Genomic DNA, 25,185 nt, shown 5'->3' with positions numbered 1-25,185 from the left:
CCAACTTACTCTGATGAAATAATACCATAAAGTAGACTTTTTTTTTAAAGAAAAATTAACTATGTTAAGAAATGGAATCTGCTTTTAATAAAATTGACAAAATTTTATTAACACTAAGTCATTATTTTGTATTGTTTTAGTTCCCTAAAAAGATATTTATTCTTAGGGCAAATTCATTCAGCACATTTTTACTGAGTAAAATTACTCTATTTGGTAAAAAATATAGCTTCTAAAAATTACAATGCACATTATATTTTATTTTTATATTTACATTTGTACAAAGCCTTAGAAATCCTTTAAACTAACTATAAAGGGAAGTAATACAGATTTTTTCCTAAATAAAATGCACAGAATTTTCCCTGCCTGCACCTACTTTTTCACTAGTAAAATGTTAAATATAAAAAATTCTGACCATTTTCTAGAATACATTGTCTTTATTTCTGAGGTCTAATTGTTACTCACGAAGTGAGTTTGTGCAATAAAATTATTCGATGTGGGAAGCTGCATTTTTTAGAACTTTTCATTGGGAAAAGAACAACATAGCCATACATGCAACTAAGTAGAGATTGCGTCTTAGTACAGTCAGAAAGAATTTCATACAGACAACAATTGTTTCAGTGGCCACTGACCCAAAACTTCAATGTTAGTTGGGTATAGGGCCTTCTGGTCTGGGGTCCCCTTGACAGGAAGAGACTTCCAGTTTAAACTTTGCTCACTGTCCATCAATGCCTGTTGAAATAATCAAAAAGACAAATAATAACAGGAGTTGGCAAGGCTGTAGAGAAATGTGAACCTGCATGTATTGCTGATGGGAGTGTAAAACAGTGTGGACACTCTGGAAAACAGTTTGGCAGTGTTTCCAAAAGTTGATTATAGAGTTTAACCCATTTGACCTGGTGATTCCACTACAAGGTATATACCCAAGAGGAATGAAACATATCCACAAAGATTTGACAAAATGTTCATAGCAGCATTATTCATAAGAGCCCCAAAGTGGAAACAACCCAAATGTCCATCAACTGGTAAAGACCTAAAGAAAATGTGGTATGTTCATACAAAGGAATATTATTGAAAATTAAAGGAATGAACTGTTGATATCTGCTATAACATGGATGTACCTCAAACACTTTTGCTATATGAAAGGACCAGATGCAAAAGGCTACATATTGTATGAATCCATTTGTATGAAATTTCCTGAAAAGGCAAATTTATAGAGAAAAAAGTAGATTTAGTTGTTAAGTGGGGATGAGAGTTGGAAGAAAATTAATTACAGATGAATATAAGGGATCTTTTGGGGATGAAGAAAATTAGATTGTGGTCATGACTGCACAACTCTGTACTTTACTAAAAAAATTATATTGTACACTTAATAAAATGGGTGACTTTTACGGCATGCCTCAATAAAGGTCTTAAAAATGTATATGCATAGACCTGTGGGGATAGACACAATCACATTACATTCTAACCTATGAAAACTATAATTTGGAGACTCTCCCACCTTGCCTCTACAGGAGGAATCTGCAGTGTTTATCTACTATCCTCTAACACAGCCTTGTGTATCCCAGGGCCCAACACATGGCAGTTTGTCATAAGTGAAAGCTGCCATAACCTTGTTCTATTAAAAAATGTCTTCTTTTATATATGCAACTGATAAATCACTAAATTCTACCTCTGAAAATTTATAGCAATACAGGCCCATCCCAAGAAGCAAGAAAAATCTCAAATAAACAACCTAACCTTACACCTAAAGAACTAGGGGGAAAAAGGAATGAACAAAACCCAAGGTTAGCAGAAAGATGGGAACAATAAATATTGGAACAGAAATAAATGAAATAGAGACCAAAAAAAAAAAAAAAGAAGAAAGAAAGAAAATCAATGAAACCAAGAGGTGGTTCTTTGAAAAAATAAACAAAATTGATAAATTGTGAGCCACATTCATCAAGACAAAAAGAGAAAGGACTCAAAATTAGAAAGGAAAGAGAAGCAATGATTGGCATACAGAAACACAAAGGATTATAATATAACAGTATGAAAAATTATATGTCAGCAAATTCAGCAACCTAGAGGAAAATGATAAATTCCTGGAAACATACAATTTTCCAAAACTGAAAGGACAAACATGAGTAAGCTAATTGAATTGGAAACTACAGAAAACTACAAAAAACAAAAGTCCAGGAAAAGATGGATTCACAGGTGAATTCTACAAAACATTTAAAGAAGAGTTAATAAATATTCTCTTCAAACTATTCCAAAAAAATAGAAGGGAAGCTACCAAAAACATTCTATGACGCCAGGATTACTACGATACCAAGAGTTGACAAAGATACTACAAAAATAGAAAATTACAGGCCAATATCCTTGATGAGCATAGATGTAAAACTCAACAAAATATTAGCAATCTACATTCAACAGTGTATTGAAAGAATCATCCGATATTTGATCCTAATGGCTTTAGGATTCCTATCTGCTGATTCTAGCTGCTTCTAGTTCCTGTAGCTACAGAACTTTTCACTGAGCCAGAACAGGGAAAGCAACATGAAACTCAAATATAAAGCCAGAAGGCTCAAAAGCCACATTTGTGTCTTTGTCTCCATATAAGCAATGGTCACAGAGAACCCTTGGTGTTCAGATGACACCCAACAAAGACGATGGTCCGCTTCAGTTTGAGCTCCTAAGTGACAAAGATTCTCTCCTTGACCAAACTTCAGTCAGGCTCCTCTGAGACCTCTTTTCAACTAGGCCTTGTCCTTGGGCCCTGTCTTCAGCCTGCCTAGTCCAGTTGCAACAAGAATCTTGCAAGTCAGGAGAGAGGGAGTTAAGATGGTGGAGGAGTAGGAGACACCGTTTTCAGCCGGTCCCCCGAGTCGAGCTGGATAGGTACCAGACCAGCCTAAACAACCACGGAACCAGCCTGAGACGCAGGAAGACGCATCTGGAACTCTACAAATGAACATCTCCAGCGCTGAGTATTGAGGTACGAAGCGGGGAGCCATGAAACTGTGCACAGATATCGGAAGATAAACGGAAGGGGGAGGGAGCCGCCGCGTTCGGGCGCCGGGAAGCGGTAGCCACTTGCATGGGAGAGCGGGCGGGGCTTGCGGACGGCACCCGCAAAACAGCAGACTGAACCGTGAGCCGGGTGCGCGCGCGCCACCAGGCATCTCGCGAAACACTGGAATCCCGGTGCGCTCACTGGATCGACTGAGACCGGGAGATCCAGGAGCGAGCGCGGGGCGGCTGGCGGCTGGCGGCTGGCGGCTGGCCGCATTAGAAACACAAAGGACAGAGACGTGCCGGCCCTGGAAGTGAGGGCAGGGACACCGGGTGTGGGGCGCACATCCCGGGACGCTGCAGGGTTGAGCAGCACCAACAGTAACAGAGTTAAAGTGGCCAGAACGTCAGTGGAGAACGGGCCGCAATCCCTCTGTTCTGTGACAGAGGCTGAAATTCGGCCGCTGCTGCTCTGACTCTCAGAAGAGGCACAGCAAACCACCAGGGAAAGTCGCCAGGGAACAAAAGCCTGGAAATACCGGCTCAGAGAGTGCCCATCCCCATCCGCCCTCGCAGGGGACGCCGAGACTCTACCCAAACAGGGCTGCCTGAGTATTGGCGCGGCAGGCCCCTCCCCCAGAAGGCAGGCTGAAAAATCAAGAAGCCCACAACCCGGGGCCTGGGTCGCACAGTCATTGAGCGCCTGCCTTCGGCTTAGGGCGTGATCCCGGCGTTCCAGAAAGGAGTCCCTCATTGGGCTCCTCCGCTGGGAGCTTACTTCTTCCTCTCCCACTCCCCTGCTTCTGTTCCCTCTCTCGCTGGTTGGCTGCCACATAAATAAATAAATAAAATCTTTAAAGAAGAAGCCCACATCCCTAAGATCCCTATAAAACAAGGGGCACGGCCTGGGACCCAGTCAATAATTTGGGCTCTGGAAACCCCGCAACCTCTCCTCATCAGAATGACAAGAAGGAGAAGCCCCCCCCAGCAAGGAAAAGACAGTGAGTCTGTGGCCTCTGCCACAGAAATAATGGATATGGATGTAACCAAATTATCAGAAATGGAATTCAGAGTAAGGATGGTCAAAATGATGAGTAGAATTGAAAAAACTATTAACGAAAAGGTTACTGAGAATATAGAATCCCTAAGGACAGAAATGAGAGCGAATCTGACAGAAATTAAAAATTCTATGAGCCAAATGCAGGCAAAACTAGAGGCTCTGACAGCCAGGGTCGCAGAAGCAGAGGAACGGGTTAGTGAATTGGAGGATGGGTTAATAGAGGAAAAAATGAAAATAGAAGATGGTCTTAAAAAAATCCACGCCCACGAATGTAGGTTACGGGAGGTTACTGACTCAATGAAACGATCCAATGTTAGAATCATCGGCATCCCCGAGGGGGTGGAGAAAAACAGAGGTCTAGAAGAGATATTTGAACAAATTGTAGCTGAAAATTTCCCTAATCTAGCGAGGGAAACAAACATTCGTGTCCAAGAGGCAGAGAGGACCCCTCCCAAGTTCAACCATGACAAACCTACACCACGTCACGTAATAGTGCAATTCGCAAATATTAGATGCAAGGATACAGTATTGAAAGCGGCCAGGGCAAAGAAATTTCTCACGTACCAAGGCAAAAGCATCAGAATTACGTCAGACCTGTCTACACAGACCTGGAATGAGAGAAAGGGTTGGGGAAGCATATTTAAAGCTCTTTCAGAGAAAAACATGCAGCCAAGGATCCTTTATCCAGCAAGGCTGTCATTCAGAATTGATGGAGAAATAAAGACATTTCAGAATCGCCAGTCACTAACCAATTTTGTAACCACGAAACCAGCCCTACAGGAGGTATTACGGGGGGTTCTATAAAAGTAAAAAGGCCCCAAGAGTGATACAGAACAGAAAGTCACAGCCAATACAAACAAAGACTTTACTGGCAACATGGCAACATTAAAATCATATCTCTCAGTAATCAGTCTTAATGTAAATGATTTGAACCATCCCATAAAACGGCACAGGGTTGCAGATTGAATAAAAAGAAATGACCCATCCATTTGCTGTCTACAAGAGACTCATTTCAAACCCAAAGATGCATTCAGACTGAGAGTAAGGGGATGGAGTACCATCTTTCACGCAAATGGACCTCAAAAGAAAGCTGGGGTAGCAATTCTCATATCAGATAAATTGGATTTTAAACTACAGACTATAGTTAGAGATGCAGAAGGGCACTATATTATTCTTAAGGGAAGTATTCAATAAGTGGATATGACAATTATAAATATAGATGCCCCCAACAGGGAAGCAGCAAGATACACAAGCCAACTCTTAACCAGAATAAAGAGACATATAAATAAAAATACATTAATAGTAGGGGACCTCAACACTCCACTCTCAGAAATAGACAGAACACTCTGGCAAAAACTAAGCAAAGAATCAAAGGCTTTGAATGCCATACTCGACGAGTTGGACCTCATAGATATATATAGAACACTACACCCCAGAACCAAAGAATACTCATTCTATTCTAATGCCCATGGAACATTCTCAAGAATAGACCATGTTCTGGGACACAAAACAGGTCTCAACCAATACCAAAAGATTGAAATTATCCCCTGCATATTCTCAGACCACAACACTCTGAAATTGGAACTCAACCACAAGGAAAAATTTGGAAGAAACTCAAACACTTGGAGACTAAGAACCATCCTGCTCAGGAATGACTCGATAAACCAGGAAATCAAAAATCAAATTAAACAATTTATGGAGACCAATGTGAATGGAAATACAACAGTCCAAAACCTATGGGATACTGCAAAGGCAGTCCTAAGGGGGAAATACATAGCCATCCAAGCCTCACTCAAAAGAATAGAAAAATCTAAAATGCAGTTTTTATATTCTCACCTCAAGAAGGTGGAACAGCAACAGAGGGACAGGCCTAATCCATGCACAAGGAAGCAGTTGACCAAAATTAGAGCTGAAATCAATCAAGCAGAAACCAGAAGTACAGTAGAGCAGATCAACAGGACTAGAAGCTGGTTCTTGGAGAGAATCAATAAAATTGACAGACCACTGGCAAGAATTATCCAAAAGAAAAGAGAAAGGACCCAGATTATTAAAATTATGAATGAAAAAGGAGAGGTCACGACGAGCACCATTGAAATTGGAAGGATTATTAGAAATTTTTATCAACAGCTATATGCCAATAAACTAAGCAATCTGGAAGAGATGGAATCCTTCCTGGAAACCTATAAACTACCAAGATTGAAACCAGAAGAAATTGATTCCTTAAACAGGCCAATTAATTATGAAGAAATTGAGTCAGTGATAAACAACCTTCCAAATAACAAAACTCCAGGCCTGGATGGTTTTCCTGGGGAATTCTACCAAACATTCAAAGAAGAAATAATACCTATTCTCCTAAAGCTATTTCAAAAAATAGAAACAGAAGGAAAGCTACCAAACTCATTCTATGAGGCCAATATTACCTTGATCCCCAAACCAGGCAAAGACCCCCTCAAAAAGGAGAATTACAGACCGATTTCCCTAATGAATATGGACGCCAAAATCCTCAACAAGATACTTGCTAATAGAATCCAACAGTACATTAAAAGGATTATCCATCACGATCAAGTGGGATTCATACCTGGGATGCAAGCATGGTTCAATATTCGCAAATCAATCAGCGTGATACATCATATCAACAAGAAAAGACTCAGGAACCATATTATCCTCTCAATCGATGCCGAAAAAGCATTTGACAAAATACAGCATCCTTTCCTGATTAAAACCCTTCAGAGTGTAGGAATAGAAGGTACATTTCTCAATCTCATAAAAGCCATCTATGAAAAGCCTACTGCAAATATTATTCTCAATGGGGAAAAGCTGGAATCCTTTCCCTTAAGATCAGGAACTCGACAAGGATGCCCACTCTCGCCACTATTATTCAACATAGTACTAGAAGTCCTTGCAACAGCAATCAGACGACAAAAAGGGATCAAAGGTATTCAAATCGGCAAAGAAGAAGTCAAAATGTCTCTCTTCGCAGATGACATGATACTCTATATGGAAAACCCAAAAGTAGCCACTCCCAAACTATTAGAAGTTATAGAGCAATTCAGTAATGTGGCGGGATACAAAATAAATGCTCAGAAATCAGTTGCATTTCTATACACGAATAACGAGACTGAAGAAAGAGAAATTAGGGAATCCATCCCATTTACAATAGCACCAAAAACCATACGTTACCTTGGAATTAACTTAACCAGAGACGTAAAGGACCTATATTCTAGAAACTATAAATCACTCTTGAAAGACATTGAGGAAGACATAAAAAGATGGAAAGATATTCCATGCTCATGGATCGGAAGAATTAACATAGTTAAAATGTCCATGCTACCCAGAGCAATCTACACTTTCAATGCTATCCCGATCAAAATACCAAGGACATTTTTCAAAGAACTGGAACAAACAGTCCTTAAATTTGTATGGAAACAGAAAAGGCCCCGAATCTCCAAGGAACTGTTGAAAAGGAAAAACAAAGCTGGGGGCATCACAATGCCGGATTTTGAGCTGTACTACAAAGCTGTGATCACAAAGACAGCATGGTACTGGCACAAAAACAGACACATAGACCAATGGAACAGAATAGAGAGCCCAGAAATGGACCCTCGGCTCTTTGGGCAACTAATCTTTGATAAAGCAGGAAAAAACATCCCGTAGAAAAAAGACAGTCTCTTCAATAAATGGTGCTGGGAAAATTGGACAGCTACATGCAAGAGAATGAAACTTGACCACTATCTCACACCATACACAAAAATAAACTCCAAATGGATGAAAGACCTCGATGTGAGACAGGAATCCATCAAAATTCTAGAGGAGAACATAGGCAACAACCTCTACGACATCGGCCAAAGCAACCTTTTTCATGACACATCCCCAAAGGCAAGAGAAACAAAAGATAAAATGAATTTATGGGACTTCATCAAGATTAAAAGTTTCTGCACATCCAAGGAAACAGTCAGAAAAACTAAGAGGCAGCCCACAGAATGGGAGAATATATTTGCAAATGACACTACAGATAAAGGACTGGTACCCAAGATCTACAAAGAACTTCTCAAACTCAATACACGAGAAACAAATAAACAAATCAAAAAATGGGCAGAAGATATGAACAGACACTTTTCCAATGAAGACATACAAATGGCTAACAGACACATGAAAAGATGTTCAAAATCATTAGCCATCAAGGAAATTCAAATCAAAACCACACTGAGATACCACCTTACGCCAGTTAGAATGGCAAAAGTAGACAAGGCAAGAAACAACAATTGTTGGAGAGGATGTGGAGAAAGGGGATCCCTCCTACATTGTTGGTGGGAATGCAAGTTGGTACAGCCACTCTGGGAAACAGTGTGGAGGTCCCTTAAAAAGTTCAAAATTGAGCTACCCTATGATCCAGCCATTGTACTACTGGGTATTTACCCCAAAGATACAGACGTAGTGAAGAGAAGGGCCATATGCACCCCAATGTTCATAGCAGCAATGTCCACAATAGCTAAATTGTGGAAGGAGCCAAGATGCCCTTCAACAGATGACTGGATTATGAAGTTGTGGTCCATATATACGATGGAATATTACTCAGCTATAGAAAGAACGAGTTCTCAACATTTGCTACAACATGGACAGCACTGGAGGAGATAATGCTAAGTGAAATAAGTCAAGCAGAGAAAGACAACTATCATATGATTTCTCTCATCTATGGAACATAAGAACTAGGATGATCGGTAGGGGAAGAAAGGGATAAAGAAAGGGGGGGTAATCAGAAGGGGGAATGAAACATGAGAGACTATGGACTATGAGAAACAAACTGACGACTTCAGAGGGGAGGGGGGTGGGGGAATGGGATAGACCGGTGATGGGTAGTAAGGAGGGCACGTATTGCATGGTGCACTGGGTGTTATACACAACTAATGAATCATCGAGCCTTACATCGGAAACCGGGGATGTACTGTATGGTGACTAACATAATATAATAAAAAATCATTTAAAAAAAAAAAAGAAAGAAAGAATCATCCACTATGATCAAATAGGATTTATTCTGGGGTGCAATGATGGTTCTATATTTGTAAATCAATCAATGTGATACACAATATCAACAAAATGAAGGCTAAAAATCATATGACCATCTCAATATATGCAGAGAAAGAACTTTACAAAATTCGGTATCCATTTACAAGCCCACAAGCCTGCACACAAAGGGCAGTAATCCCAAACCCTTGGACTTCCCCAGGAGGATTGAAGAGGGCACAAACCGCAGGAATCTGTGAAGTTTGGCACACACAAAAGTGAAGAACTGTTTGTTCCAGAAGGTTTACTGAAGAGGGGCTTCCATGACCTCTGGCTTTGGTCCAGAGATTGGGGAACAGCCATTTTTATTCTGATCCTCTAAAGAGGCTCCAGGGCACAAAAGCCACACAGAGGACCATCTAATACTCTGCCCAGCCCCCGGGAAAGAGGTGGTACAACTACACCCAAGCAAAGACACCTGGGGAGCAGCACAGCAGGCCCCTCCCCCAGAAGAGCAAAGGAAAGAACAGGTGGACAAATACTTTATGGATCCCACAAGACTGTAAAACTCCAGCGCCAGGGGAAAATAACATATTGAGCTTGAGATTTTTTTCCTCATCATTCATTTATCTTTCAGTCTAAAATTTTCCATTTCTTTTCTTTCTTTTTTTCCTATTTCAACTAGTCTCTTATTTTACCAACTTTTTAAAAGTCACTTTTTAAATTTTATTGTTTATATCTACATCTTATACATAAATGCCTCATTTTTGGCTTTTTTCACTCTATTCAATTTTATTTCTGCATATATATAGGTTTTGCTTTCTTTGCAATTTGAGATTGTGTCCAGTGTCTTCTTTTTTTTTTAAGGTATTTTTAAATTTTAATTTAATGTTTTTTTATTATATTTTGTTAGTCACCACACAGTACATCCCTGGTTTCTGATGTAAAGTTCTATGATTCATTAGTTGCACATAACACCCAGTGCACCATGCAATACGTGCCCTCCTTACTGCCCAGCACCGGTTTATCCTATTCCTCCACTACCCTCCCTCTGAAGCCCTCAGTTTGTTTCTCAGGGACCATAGTCTCTCATGCTTCATTCCCCCTTCTGATTACCCCCCCTTTCTTTATCCCTTTCTTCCCCTACCGATCTTCCTAGTTCTTATGTTCCATAGATGAGAGAAATCATATGATAATTGTCTTTCCCTGCTTGACTTATTTCACTTAGCATTATCTCCTCCAGTGCTGTCCATGTTGCAGCAAATGTTGAGAACTCATTCTTTCTGATAGCTCAGTAATATTCCATTGTATATATGGACCACAACTTCATAATCCAGTCATCTGTTGAAGGGCATCTCGGCTCCTTCCACAATTTAACTATTGTGGACAATGCTGCTGTGAACATTGGGGTCATATGGCCCTTCTCTTCACTACGACTGTACTTTGGGGTAAATACCCAGTAGTGCAATGGCTGGGTCATAGGGTAGCTCAATTTTGAACTTTTTAAGGGAACTCCACACTGTTTTCCAGAGTGGCTGTACCAACTTGCACTCCCACCAACAATGTAGGAGGGATCCCCTTTCTCCACATCCCCTCCAGCAATTGTTGTTTCTTGCCTTGTCCATTTTTGCCATTCTAACTGGCGTATGGTGGTATCTTAGTGTGGTTTTGATTTGAATTTCCCTGATGGCTAATGATTTTGAACATTTTTTCATGTGTCTGTTAGCCATTTGTATGTCTTCATTGGAAAAGTGTCTGTTCATATCTTCTGCCCATTTTTTGATTTGTTTATTTGTTTCTCGTGTACTGAGTTTGAGAAGTTCTTTGTAGATCTTGGATACCAGTCTTTTATCTGTAGCATCATTTGGAAATATATTGTCCCATTCCGTGGGCTGCCTCTTCGTTTTTCTGACTGTTTCCTTGGCTGTGCAGAAGCTTTTTATCTTGATGAAGTCCCACAACTTCATTTTATCTTTTGTTTCTCTTGCCTTTGGAGATGTGTCATGAAAAAGGTTGCTTTGGCCGATGTCATAGAGGTTGCTGCCTATGTTCTCCTCTAGGATTTTGATGTATTCCTGTCTCACATCGAGGACTTTCGTCCATTTGGAGTTTATTTTTGTGTATGGTGTGAAAGAGTGGTCAAGTTTCATTCTTTTGAATGTAGCTCTCCAATTTTCCCAGCACCATTTATTGAAGAGACTGTCTTTTTTCCAGTGGATGTTTTTTGCTGCTTTATCAAAGATTAGTTGCCCAAAGAGCCGAGGGTCATCTCTGGGTTCTCTATATTGATTCATTGGTCTATGTGTCTCTTTTTGTGCCAGTACCATGCTGTCTTTGTGATCACAGCTTTGTAGTACAGCTCGAAATCCAGCATTGTGATGCCCCTAGCCTTCTTTTTCCTTTTCAACAGTTCCTTGGTGAATCGGGGCCTTTTCTGGTTCCATACAAATTTAAGGACTATTTGTTCCAGTTCTTTGAAAAATGTCATCGGTATTTTGATTGGGATAGCATTGAAAGTGTAGATTGCTCTGGGTAGCATGGACATTTTAACTATGTTAAATCTTCCGATCCATGAGCATGGAATATTTTTTCATCTTTTGTGTCTTCTTCAATGTCTTTCAAGAGTGATTTATAGTTTCTCGAATATAGATCCTTTACGTCGCTGGTTAAGTTAATTCCAAGGTAGCGTATGGCTTTTGATGCTATTGTAAATGGGACTGATTCCCTAATTTCTCTTTCTTCAGTCTCATTATTTGTGTATAGAAATGCAACTGATTTCTGAGCATTGATTTTGTATCCCACCACATTACTGAATTGCTCTATAACTTCTAATAGTTTGGGAGTGGATTCTTTTGGGTTTTCCATATAGAGTATCATGTCATCTGCGAAGAGAGACATTTTGACTTCTTCTTTGCCGATTTGGATACCTCTTATCCCTTTTTGTTGTCCGATTGCTGTTGCAAGGACTTCTAGTACTATGTTGAATAATAGTGGCAAGAGTGGGCATCCTTGTCGTGTTCCTGATCTTAAGGGAAAGGCTTCCAGCTTTTCCCCATTGAGAATGATATTTGCTGTAGGCTTTTCATAAATGGTTTTTATGAAATTGAGGAATGTACCCTCTATCCCTACACTCTGAAGGGTTTTAATCAGGAAAGTATGCTGCATTTCGTCAAATGCTTTTTCTGCATCAGTTGAGGGGATCATATGGTTCTTGAGTCTTTTCTTGTTGATATGATGTATCATGCTGATCGATTTGCGAATGTTGAACCACCTTGCATCCCAGGGATGAATCCCACTTGGTCATGATGGATAATCCTTTTAATGTACTGTTGGATTCTATTAGCCATGACCTTGTTGAGGATTTTGGCGTCCATATTCATTAGGGAAATTGGTCTGTAATTCTCCTTTTTGATGGGGTCTTTGCCTGGTTTGGAGATCAAGGTAATATTGGCCTCATAGAATGAGTTTGGTAGCTTTCCTTCGGTTCCTATTTTTTGAAATAGCTTTAGGAGTATGGTATTATTTCTTCTTTGAATGTTTGGTAGAATTCCCCAGGAAAACCGTCCATGCCTGGAGTTTTGTTATTTGGAAGGTTGTTTATCACTGGCTCAATCTCTTCATAATTAATTGGCCTGTTTAAAAAATCAATTTCTTCCTGTTTCAGTCTTGGTAGTTTGTAGGTTTCCAGGAAGACCTCCATCTCTTCCAGATTGCTTAAATTATTGGCATATAGCTGTTGATAAAAGTTTCTAATAATCCTTCCAATTTCATTGGTGTTGGTTGTGACCTCTCCTTTTTCATGCATAATTTTATTAATTTGGGTCCTTTCTCTATTCTTTTGGATAAGTCTTGCCAGTGGTCTGTCAATTTTATTAATTCTCTCCAAGAACCAGTTACTAGTTCTGTTGATCTGCTCTACTATACTCCTGGTTTCTAATTCATTGATTTCTGCTCTAATCTTGGGCAACTGCTTCCTTGTGCGTGGATTAGGCCTGTCCCTCTGTTGCTGTCCCAGCTTCTTGAGGTGATAATATAAAAACTGCATTTTATATATATTTTTAAAGATTTTATTTATTTATTTGACAGAGATAGAGACAGCCAGCGAGAGGGGGAACACAACCAGGGGGAGTGGGAGAGGAAGAAGCAGGCTCATAGTGGAGGAGCCTGATGTGGGGCTCAATTCCATAATGCTGGGTTCATGCCCTGAGGCGAAGGCAGATGCTTAACCACTGTGCCACCCAGGAGCCCTTAAAAACTGCATTTTAGATTTTTCTGTTCTTTTGAGTGAGGCTTGGATGGCTATGTATTTCCCCCTTAGGCTTGCCTTTGCAGTATCCCATAGGTTTTGGACCATTGTGTTTTCATTCTCTTTGGTCTCCATAAATTGTTTAATTTGATTTTTGATTTCCTGGTTTATGAAGTCATTCCTGAGTAGGATGGTTCTTAGTCTCCAAGTGTTTGAGTTTCTTCCAAATTTTTCCTTGTGGTTGAGTTCCAATTTCAGAGCGTTGTGGTCTGAGAGTATGCAGGGAATAATTTCAGTCTTTTGGTATCATTTGAGACCTGTTTTGTGACCCAGAATACAGTCTATTCTTGAGAATGTTCCATGGGCATTAGAGTAGAATGAATATTCTTTGGTTCTGGGGTGTAGTGTTCTATATATATCTATGAGGTCCAATACGTTGAGCATGGCATTCAAAGCTCTTGTTTCTTTGCTGATTTCTTGCTTAGGTGATCTTTCTATTGCTGATAGTGGAGTGTTGAGTTCCCTTACTATTAACGTATTTTTATCTATATGTCTCTTTATTGTGGTTAAGAGTTGGCTTGTGTATCTTGCTGCTCCCCTGTTGGGGGCATATATGTTTATAATTGTCATATCCACTTGTTGGATACATCCTTTAAGAATAATATAGTGCCCTTCTGTGTCTCTAACTATAGTCTTTAGTTTAAAATCCAATCTGTCTGATATGAAAATTGCTACCCCAGCTTTCTTTTGAGGTACATTGGCATGAAAGATGGTATTCCATCCCTTTACTTTCAGTCTGAATGTATCCTTAGGTTCGAAATGAGTCTCTTGTAGACAGCAAATGGATGAGTCATATCTTTTTGTCCAATCTGCAACTCTGTGGCACTTTATGGGAGCATTTAGGCCATTTACATTGAGACTGATTATTGAGAGATATGATTTTAATGATGCCATGTTGCCAGTGAAGTCTTTGTTTCTATAGATTGTGACTTTCTGTTCTGTATCACCCCTGGGGCCTTTTTACTTTTCTAGAACCCCCCTTAATATCTCCTGTAGGGCTGGTTTCGTGGTTACGAATTTGGTCAATGACTGCCGATTCTGGAAGGTCTTTATTTCTCTGTCAATTCTGTATGACAGCCTTGCTGGATAAAGGATCCTTGGCTGCATGTTTTTCTCTGAAAGAGCTTTAAAATGCCTCCCAACCCTTTCTCTCATTCCAGGTCTGAGTAGACAGGTCTGACATAATTCTGACACCTTTGCCTTGGTACGTGAGAAATTTGTTTGCCCTGGCCACTTTCAATACTGTATCCTTGGATCTAAGATTAGTGAAATGCACTATGATGTGACGTGGTGTAGGTTTGTCTTAGTTGAGCTTGGGAGGGGTCCTCTCTGCCTCTTGGACATGAATGTTTGTTTCCCTTGCTAGATTAGGGAAGTTTTCAGCTACAATTTGTTCAAATATCTCTTCTAGACCTCTGTTTTTCTCCACCCCCTCGGGGATGCCGATGATTCTGACATTGGAATGTTTCATTGAGTCAGTAATCTCCCATAACTTACATTCCTGAGCATGGATTTTTTTAAGTCCAGATTCTATTTTAGCTCTTTCTTCTACTAATCTATCCTCCAATTCGTTGAGACGTTCTTCTGCCTCATTTACCCTGGCCGTCAGAGCCTCTAGTTTTGACTGCATTTGGCTCATAGAATTTTTAATTTCTGCCAGATTCGCTCTCATTTCCACCCTTAGAGATTCTATATTCTCATTAACATTTTTGTGAATACTTTTTTCAAGTCCACACATCCTCTTGACCATTGTTACTCTGAATTCCATTTCTGATCATTTGGTTATATCCATATCCATTAGCTCTGTGGCAGAGGCCACAGACTCATTGTCTTTTCTTTGCTGGGATGGATTTCCTTCTCGTCATTCTGATGAGGAGAGGTTGCGGGGTTGTCCAGAGCCCAAATTATTGACCAGGACCCAGGCCATGTGCCCTTGTTTTATTGGGATCTTAGGGATATGGGCTTCTTGATTTTTCAGTCTGCCTTCTGGGGGAGGGGCCTGCCACTCCGATACTCAGGCAACCCTGTTTGAGTAGAATCTCCATTTCCCCTGAGAGGGGGGGGTGGGGATGGGCACACTGTGCTCCGGTATTTCCAGGCTTTTGTTCTCTGGCAGCTTTCCCTGGCAGTTTGCTCTGCCTCTTCTGAGAGTCAGAGCTGCAGTGGCCAAATCTCAGCCTCTGTCTCAGAACAGAGGGATCACGGACTGTTCTCCACTGATGTTCTGGCCACTTTAACTCTGTTTCTGTTTGTGTTGCTAAAAACCCTGCAGCATCCCGGGATGTGTGCCCCACACCCGGCATCCCAGCCCTCACTTCCAGGGCTGGCGCGTCTCTGTCCTTTGTGTTTATAACACCACCATCCGCCCCCACGCTCCTGGAGTTCCCGGTCTCAGTCTGGTTCCAGTGAGCGCACCGGAGCTCTGGTTTTCAGTCTGGTCGTGCATTCCCTGGCTCATGGTCTTAGTCTGCTCTCTCGTGGCTGCCAGTCTGCGAGTCCGCCCGCTCCCCCATGCAGGTGGCTACCACCTCCTGGCGCCTGAACATGGCGGCTCCCTCCCCCTTCTGTTTATCTTCTGATATCTGTGCGTGGTTTCACGGCTCCCCGTTTCATACCTCAATACTCAACACTGGAGATGTTCATTTGTAGAGATCCAGACGTATCTTCCCCATCTCATGGGGAATTCCATGGATGTTCAGGCTGGTCTGTTACCTATCCAACTCGACTCGGCAGACGGGCTGAAAAAGGGGTCCCCTACTCCTCCGCCATCTTAACCATCCCCCAAGGTCTAGAGTCCTCTAACACACAAGCCAAAATACACTCAGAAACAAGTAGATCATTCTGTTTTGTCCACCTTGTGAGAGTATAGTCTTGCTTCCTGCCCCCCCTTTTCTCTTTTTTGTTCTGTTTTGCTTTGTATTTGTTTGCATTTCTGTTTTGGTTTCTGACCACTTTGGATTTGTCTAGTGTGTATTTTGCTTGGGTCGTGGCTGATATTTTTGATTCTGCTCCCTCACTCACCATTCTTCTCTGGGTAAAAGGACTAGAAGGAGGAATTCACAACAAAAGAGAGAACCAGAGTTAATATTTTCTTTCACAGATCTAATCTATATGAATATAAGTAAGATGGAATTCAGGATAGCAATTATAAAGTTTATAGCTAAGCTTGAAAAAATGCATAAAAGACAGTAGAGAATCTCTTAGTGCAGAAATGAGATCTAATCAGACTGAACATAAAAATTTTATAACTGAGATGTAGTCTAAATTGGATGTTCAAACAGCTAGGGTGAATGAGACAGAAGAGAACGTAAGTGATCTTGAAGACAGGCAGATGGAAAAGTAGGAAGTTGAGGAAAAGAGAGAAAAACAACTCAAAGCCTGTGAAGAAAGCCTCTAAGATATTAATGATGCCCTGAAATGAACCAATGTCAGAATTTTGGGGGTGTCTGAGGGAGAAGAGAGAGAGAGAGGGAGGGCCAGAAAGTATATTTGAGCAAATCGTAGCTGAGAAATTCCCTAATCCAGGGAAGGAAACAACATTCATGTCCAAGAGGCAGAGAGGACCCCTCTTAAAATCAATAAAAGTAGATCAACACCCCAACATATAATAGTGAAGCTTACAAATTTTAGAGAAAGAGACTCTTAAGAGCAGCTTGAGACAAAAGGCTGCTTACTTACAGAGGGAGGAACATCAGATTAACATCAGACCTCTCCACAGAAACCTGTCAGGCCAGAAGAAGCTGGAAAGATATATTTAAGATACTAGTTGAGTAGAAAATGCAGCCAAGAATACTTTAGTGAGAAGGTTATGAATCAGAATGGAAGGAGAGATAAAGAGCTTCCAGGTCAGAGAGAACTGAAAGAATATGTGACCACCAAGCCGTCCCTGCAAGAAATATTAAGGGGGATCATGTAAGCAAAAAGAAAGTCCAAGAGTAACATAGACCAAAAAGAAACAGAGACAATCTACAGAAACAGGGAATTTACAGGCAATACTATGGCACTAAATTCATATATTTCAGTAGTTACTCTGAATGTAAATGGGCTGAATGCTCCAATCAAAAGACAAAGGGTACCAGATTAGATAAAAAAGCAAGACCCATTCATACGTTGTCTACAAGAGACTCATTTTAGACCTAAAGACACCTCCAGACTTGAACCAAGGGGGTGAAGAAGGATTTACCATGCTAATAGACCTCAAAAGAGAGCTGGGGTAGCAATCCTCATAACAGACAAACTAGATTTTAAACCAAAGACTGTAGTAAGAGATGTAGAGGGACACTATATCATACTTAAAGGGTCTATCCAACAAGAAGATCTAACAATTGTGAGTATTTATGCCCCCAACGTGGAAGCAGACAACTATATAAACCAATTAATAACCAAACTAAAGAAACACATTGATAATACTACATCAATAATGGGGGACTTAAAAACTGCACTCACAGCAATGGACAGATCATCTAAACAGAAAGTCAACAAAGAAACAAGAGCTTTGAATGACACACTGGATCGGATGGACTTCACAGATATATTCTATCCTAAAACAACAGAATACTCATTCTTCTCAAGTGAACATGGAACTTTCTTCAGAATAGATCACATACTGGGTCACAAATCAGTTCTCAACTGATACCAAAAGATTGAGATTATTCCCTGAATTTTTTCAGACCTCAGTGCTTTAAAACTGGAACTCAATCACAAGATTAAGTTTGGAAGGAACTCATACACTTGGAGGTTAAAGAGCATCCTACTAAAGAATGAATGGGTCAACCAGGAAATTAAAGAAGAATTTTAGAAATTCGTTCATTAAAATGAAAAACATCAGTTCAAAATATTTGGGATACAGCAAAGGCAGTCCTAAGAGGAAAGTATATTACAATATAAGCCTCTCTCAAAAAATTAGAAAAATCTGAAATATACAAGCTAATCTTATACCTACAGGAGCTGGAAAATGAACAGCAAATAAAGCCTAAACAAAGCAGGAGAAGAGAAATAATAAAGATTAGAGCAGAGATCAATGAAATAGAAACCAGTAGAACAGATCAACAAAACTAGAAGCTGGCTCTTTGAAAGAATTAATAAGATCAATAAACCATTGGCCAGAGAAAAGAGAAAGGACCCAAATTAATAAAATCATGAATGAAAGGGGCGAGATCATGACCAACACCAGGGAAATATAAATAATCTCAAGAACATATGGTGAGCAACTATATGCCAACAAATTAGGCAATCTGGAAGAAATGGATGCACTCCTGGAAACTTATAAACTCCAAAGACTGAAGCAGACCATCTGAACAGAGCCATAACCAGGCCAGATGACATCCCAGGGGAATTCTACCAAACATTTAAAGAAGAAATAATACCTATTCTACTGAAGCTGCTTCAATAGAAATGGAGGGAGAACTTCCAAACTCATTCTATGAGGCCAGCATTACCTTGATCCTAAAACCAAAGACCCCATCTAAATGGAGAATTACAGACCAATATCCCTGATTAATAAGGATGCCAAAATGCTCACCAAGATACTAGCCAATAGGATCTAACAGTACATTAAAAGGATTGTTCACTACGATGAAGTGGGATTTATTCCTGGAATGCCAGGTGGTTCAACATTTGCAAATCAATCAACATGATAGATCACATTAATAAAAGAAAAGACAAAAACCATGTGATCCTCTCAACTGATGCAGAAAAAGCATTTGACAAAATACAGCATCCTTTCTTGATTAAAACTCTTCAAAGTATAAGGATAGAGGGAACATACCTCAATATCATAAAAGTCATCTATGAAAAGCCAACAGCAAATATCATTCTCAATGAGAAGAAACCAAGAGCTTTTCCCTTAAGGTCAGGAACATGACAGGGATGCCTATTGTTTTTTTATTTTTTAAGATTTTATTTCTTATTTTGACAGAGAGAGCACAAGCAGGGGAGAAGCAGGCAGAGGGAGAGGCAGAAGCAGGCTCCCCACTGAGCAGAGAGCCCAATGAGAGGCTCAATCCCAGGGCCCTGGGATCATGACCTAAGCCAAAGACACCGCTTAACTGACTGAGCCACCCAGGCTCCCCTAGGGATGCCCACTCTTACCATTATTATTCAACATAGTACTAGAAGTCCCAGCTTCAGCAATCAGACAACTATGACCACAAAATAAATTAAAAGCATCCAAATTGGCAAAGAGATAGCCAAACTCTCTATCTTTGCAGATGACATGATACTTAATGTGGAAAACCCAAAGGACTCCACCCCAAAATTGCTAGAACTCACACAGCAATTCAGAAACATGGCAGGATACAAAATCAATGCACATAAATCAGTGGCATTTCTGTATACGAACAATGTGACTGAAGAAAGAGAAATTAAGGAATCAATCCCATTTACAATTGCACCAAAAACTATAAGATATTAGGAATAAAACTAACCAAAGAGGTAAAGGATCTGTATTCTAGAAACTACAGAACACTTATGAAAGAAATTGACACAAAGAGATGGAAAAGCTCATGGATTGGAAGAATAAACATTGTGAAAATGTCTATGTTGCCCAGAGCAACCTACACATTAAATGTAATCTCTGTCAAAATACCATCAACATTTTTCACAGAACTGGAACAGACAATCCTCAAATTGTTTATGGAACCAGAAAAGACCCTGAATTGCCAGGGGAATGTTGAAAAAGAAAACCAAATCTGGAGGCATCACAATGCCTGACTACAAGCTGTGTTACAAAGCTGTGATCATCAAGACAGCAGGGTACTGGCACAAAAACAGACACATAGGTCAATGGAACAGAATAGAGAACCCAAAATGACCTTCAACTCTATGGTCAATTAATCTTCAACAAAGCAGGAAAGACTATCCAATGGAAAAAGGACAGTCTCTTCAATAAATGGTGCTGGGAAAATTGGACAGCCACATGCAGAAGAATGAAACTAGACCATTCTCTTACACCATACACAAAGATAAACTCAAAATGGATGAAAGACCCAAATGTGACTGGATTAAGAAGTTGTGGTCCATATATACAATGGAATATTACTCAGCTATCAGAAAGAACGAGTTCTCAACATTTGCTGCAACATGGACGGGACTGGAGGAGATAATGCTAAGTGAAATAAGTCAAGCAGAGAAAGACAATTATCATATGGTTTCTCTCATCTATGGAACATAAGAACTAGGACGATCGGTAAGAGAAGAAAGGGATAAAGAAAGGGGGGTAATCAGAAGGGGAAATGAAGCATGAGAGACTATGGACTATGAGAAACAAACTGAGGGTTTCAGAGGGGAGGGGGGTGGGGGAATGGGATAGGCTGGTGATGGGCAGTAAGGAGGGCACGTATTGCATTGTGCACTGGGTGTTATACGCAACTAATGAATCATGGAACTTTACATCAAAAACCAGGGATGTACTGTATGGTGACTAACATAATATAATAAAAAAATATTAAAAAAAAAGAAAAAGAGAAACAAAAAGGAAAGAGAAACAGAGAACAAGATGGACAAATAGAACACAATTAGAAAATAATATCCTTAATTCTAACCATATCAATAATAACATTAATCATAAATGTTATATACACCCCCCAATAAAAGGGGATTTTAGGGGTCTGAGTGGCTCAGTTGGTTAGGCATATGACTCTTGATTTTAGCTCAGGTCTTGATCTCAGGGCTGTGAGTTTAAGCCCCATGTTGGGGCTACTTAAGTAGCCCCTTCTTTAAGCTTAATTAAAAAGAGAATATATATATAAATATATATATAAATAAAATAATATACATATAAATAAAATAAAAATATATATAAATAAAAAGAGAATATATATAAAGAGAATATATAATATATTAAGAGAATATATATATATATATTAAGAGATCATCAGAGAGAATAATAATGAGAAACTAAAACTCTCATACATGACTAGTGGGAGTATTAATGTATATTCATTTTGGAAAACAGTTTGGCAAATTCTTAAAAAGCTAAACAAACACCTACCATATAATTCAGACTATGTACTCTTAAGAACTTAACAAAGAATAATGAAAGCATACATTCATACAGACTTGCATAGGAATGTTTATAGCAGATCTATTTGTAATAGTTATAAACTGGAAACAAACCACAAAACTATCAACATGTGAATGTGTGAACAAATTGTGGACTGTTGATACACTCAACAACATAAACTAATCTCAAAATAATTATGGCTGTGTGAAGAAGCCAGACAGAAGAAGAGTACAGATTGTATTATTTCATTTATCTAAAATTCTGCTAATTTCAAATTAATCTATAATGACAGAATGCTGACTAATGATTGCCTGAAGACTGAAGTGAGGGAAGACAGAAGAGAAGGGTTGTAAGGCAACATGAGTAAGTATTTGGGATTGTGGATATGTTCATTATCTTGGCTGTGGTGATGGTTACACTGTTAGAACACTTATTAAATTGTATACTTAGAAATGTAGTTTCTATAGTTTATTGTATGTGAATTATACTTCAATAAGCTGCCCAAAACAAAACAAAATAGAGAAAAAGCTATATAATATTTACCCATGGATATATTAAAAATCAATTTTTCTCTTACAGAAATAACCATTGCTGGGGCCAAATAATTGAAGAGGAGTCTCACAAAGCTCTATCTGCTCCAGAAAAACCTTGGGAATACCTTCACCAATATGTGCAGCTTTCATGTAACAAATTGTCTTACAGACCATCATGTCTTAGTTCCATCATGTTCAGTAAATTTGTTTTTATCGTTCACCAAAGAAGCTCAAGATTCCTACATCATTCATCATCTAACTCTCCTCCCTTTATGACTCTGTATATTCCTTAATTTGACTCTGTCTCCCACCCTCCCCCAACTCTACACATCCTTCCACATTTTCCTCTGGGGTTCTTGAATTGTCATTAGTAAAATCCATTGATGCTACTCGGTATTTACCCCAAAGAAAGAGATGTAGTGAAAAGAAGGGGCACGTGCACCCCAATGTTCATAGAAGCAACGTGCAATAGCCAAACTGTGGAAGGAGGTGAGATGTCCTTCAACAGATGAATGGATAAAGATGATGTGGTCCATATATACAATGGAATATTACTTAGCCATCAAAAAGGATGAATACTTACCATTTGCATTGACATAGATGGAACTGGAGGGTATTATGCTAAGTGAAATAAGTCAAGCAGGGAAAGAGAATTATCATATGGTTTCACTCATATGTGGAACATAAGGAATAGCATGGAGGATCATAGGGGAAGAGAGGAAAAACTGAATGGGAAGATATCAGAGAGGGAGATAAAACATGAGAGACTCTGGGCTCTGAGAAACAAACTGAGGGTTACAGAAGAGAGGGGTTGGGGGAATGGGGTAACCAGGTGATTGGTATTAAGGAGGAGTGTTCATTATGTGATGAGCATTGGGTGTTATATGAAACTAATGAATTGTTGAACACTATATCAAAAACTAATGATGTACTATATGTTGGCTAATTGAACATAATAAAAATATCCATTGTATGCTCAACATCTCTTCTGAACATAATCTTTACCTTTCTTCTCTGAGACTTGGTTGTCCCTTGAGAATGCCCCTTTCTTTGTAGCCTTCTGTAATGGTAGATATTTTCTTTCCTCTTTTGTCACTTGGCCTGAGGGTGTAGATAACTCTGCTTCTCCTTGCCACTTTTATACCATTGCCCTTTCCTCTTCCCTCAAACCCCAAGTTTGCTAAAGCTCATGTCAATGAACTCATTATCTTCTCTCTCTCCTTGCAGATATCTATATAGACCTCTGAGTTATACTTCCTAACCGTTATTTTAGGACCTGGCTCACACTCTCTCTCTCTAACGCTAGTCTTGTCATTATTCTTATTGATTGGATATCCACACTGTGGCAGATTTTATTTCCCCAAAATGACCACAACAATATTTCCCATTCTACATGTTCTTCTACAATGTTTTATGTTCCCATCAAGAGCTGGGATCTGTTCTCCCTACTCCTTTGAATCTATGTGGGCCCTGAGATTGCTTCTACTAATGGAATATGGTAGATATGACACTGCATCAGTTTGGGTATAACCCTTTACCAGCTTTGGAGCTTCTGATTTCTACCTTTTGGAATGCTCACTCTTGGGACACTTCTCTTTGGAAACCAGCACTTGTGATATTAGAAGTCCAAGCTACATGTAAAGGCCATATGTTGGCACTCTGGTAAAAGAAAAAGAAAGAAAGAAAGAAAGAAAGAAAGAAAGAAAGAAAGAAAGAAAGAAAGAAAGAAAGAAACAAACAAACAAACAAACAAACAAAACAGAACAAAAACCAAACAAACAAAAAAGCAAATAGCCCAGTGTCCAGCCAGCAGCTAGCACTGACTGTCAGCCATATGAATGAGGCATTTTGGAATTACAGCTATTGAGTGTTCAGAAGACTGAAATTCCAGCTGGCACTTGAATGCAATCACATGAGAGACCCCAATAAAGAACTGTCCAGCTAAGCCTAGTCGACCTACAGTACTATGAGAGATAATAATTGTTTTAACTAAGTTTCAGGGAGATTCACTATGCAACAATAGATAACCGGAATGTATACAGATGATGCTTCCAATATTGTGGCCTCACAATTTCTTCATCTCCTCTCCTACCATGGTCTTGTCTTCCAATCTACATTTACATAGACTTTCTGAGTCATGTATTACATCATGCCGTTATTACATTATTACATCACTCATAAATTCCATTTCAAGATCTCCCCTCTTTGGCCACTACTTTTTTTCTATTTAATCAATCTAATATTCCCACTGCAACAATTCCTCAAATGCCTTGAAACCTCCAATTCATTGATTTATCCATCTCCTGCTTCCTTACGTATCCTCACTTTGATCCTTACTCAGCTTAGATTTTAAGGCCCAAGGTCATTATTACTTTACTGCGAAAACTCTCAAAGTTCTTGCCCCTCTCTCCCTGAATTGAACTTCTCAGGGCAAAATGCAAATCCTGAATAAATTCAAATCATCACTTTCTCAATGACTGCATCTGAACTGCAGAATGTGACTAGAAACACAAATTCATGCACATAAGTGCATGTGTGCATACACACATAACACACATGCACACACACACAACTCTGGTGACTATCTCACTTTAACTTTGTCACCACCTCATTCAAACTGTCCCTGACAGCTGCTCAGTTATTCTACTACATTTCCAAATATTCTTTTACTCTACCCAGTGATTATTTTATCTCAAACCTGCAATAACTCCTTACCTCTCTTCACTCACAGCCGATTATTTAGCTTCTTATTTTACTGACAATATAGATGCAATCATAAGGAGAACTTTTATGTATTCTGCTCCTCAATTTACCAATCTCCCTGCTACTATGTCCATATACTCTGTTTTCCTTCTTGATATGCCATATTTTCCCTATGCCTATCTAAGGCCAATACCTGTATATACCAATTGTGAAGGAGAAGGAATTCCTTCTCTCCTACTCAGACATTGCTCTAAAGTTGTCCCTGTTCTTTTCTGCCCCTGTTTTTGCTTCCCTACTAAATCATTCTGTCAGTATATAAATGAGCTGTAACAGTTGCTACTTAAAAATAAAACAACATTTCTTTGATCCCAGTCCATCTCCAATTACCATTCTATTTCTGTTTTCTTTTTAAGGCAAAACTGCCTGATTTGTCTCCATTCACTTTTTCTACTCCCTTTCTCCATTTTCAAAGTCTAATCAAGCTGTCACTTTTATTCTACCAAACTTAGTCTTGTTGAGATTACCATGATGCTAAACCCAATGGTCAATTCTCCTTTTGCTTACTTGATTTCCCAGCATAATTTGATAC

At 39.5% G+C, this 25,185-nt stretch overlaps 1 long non-coding RNA gene across 1 annotated transcript in view; it reads right to left on the bottom strand.

Moving 5' to 3' along the window:
- Nucleotides 1-446: 446 nt before the first annotated feature.
- LOC148109120 (uncharacterized) overlaps nucleotides 447-25,185 on the bottom strand; it is a 164,935-nt gene continuing 140,196 nt past the window's right edge. The window contains exon 3 of the long non-coding RNA XR_015726559.1: nucleotides 447-729. This is a non-coding gene — a long non-coding RNA (uncharacterized LOC148109120). The remainder of the gene's footprint in view (nucleotides 730-25,185) is intronic.

Source organism: Ursus americanus, chromosome 13 (assembly GCF_024610735.1).
Source record: "Ursus americanus isolate L20-20 chromosome 13, mUrsAme1.1.p, whole genome shotgun sequence".
In the NCBI taxonomy this organism is placed as follows: Eukaryota; Metazoa; Chordata; class Mammalia; order Carnivora; family Ursidae; genus Ursus; species Ursus americanus.
Note: the sequence above shows the minus strand (reverse complement) of the source record. Positions and strands in the feature narration are given on the sequence as shown.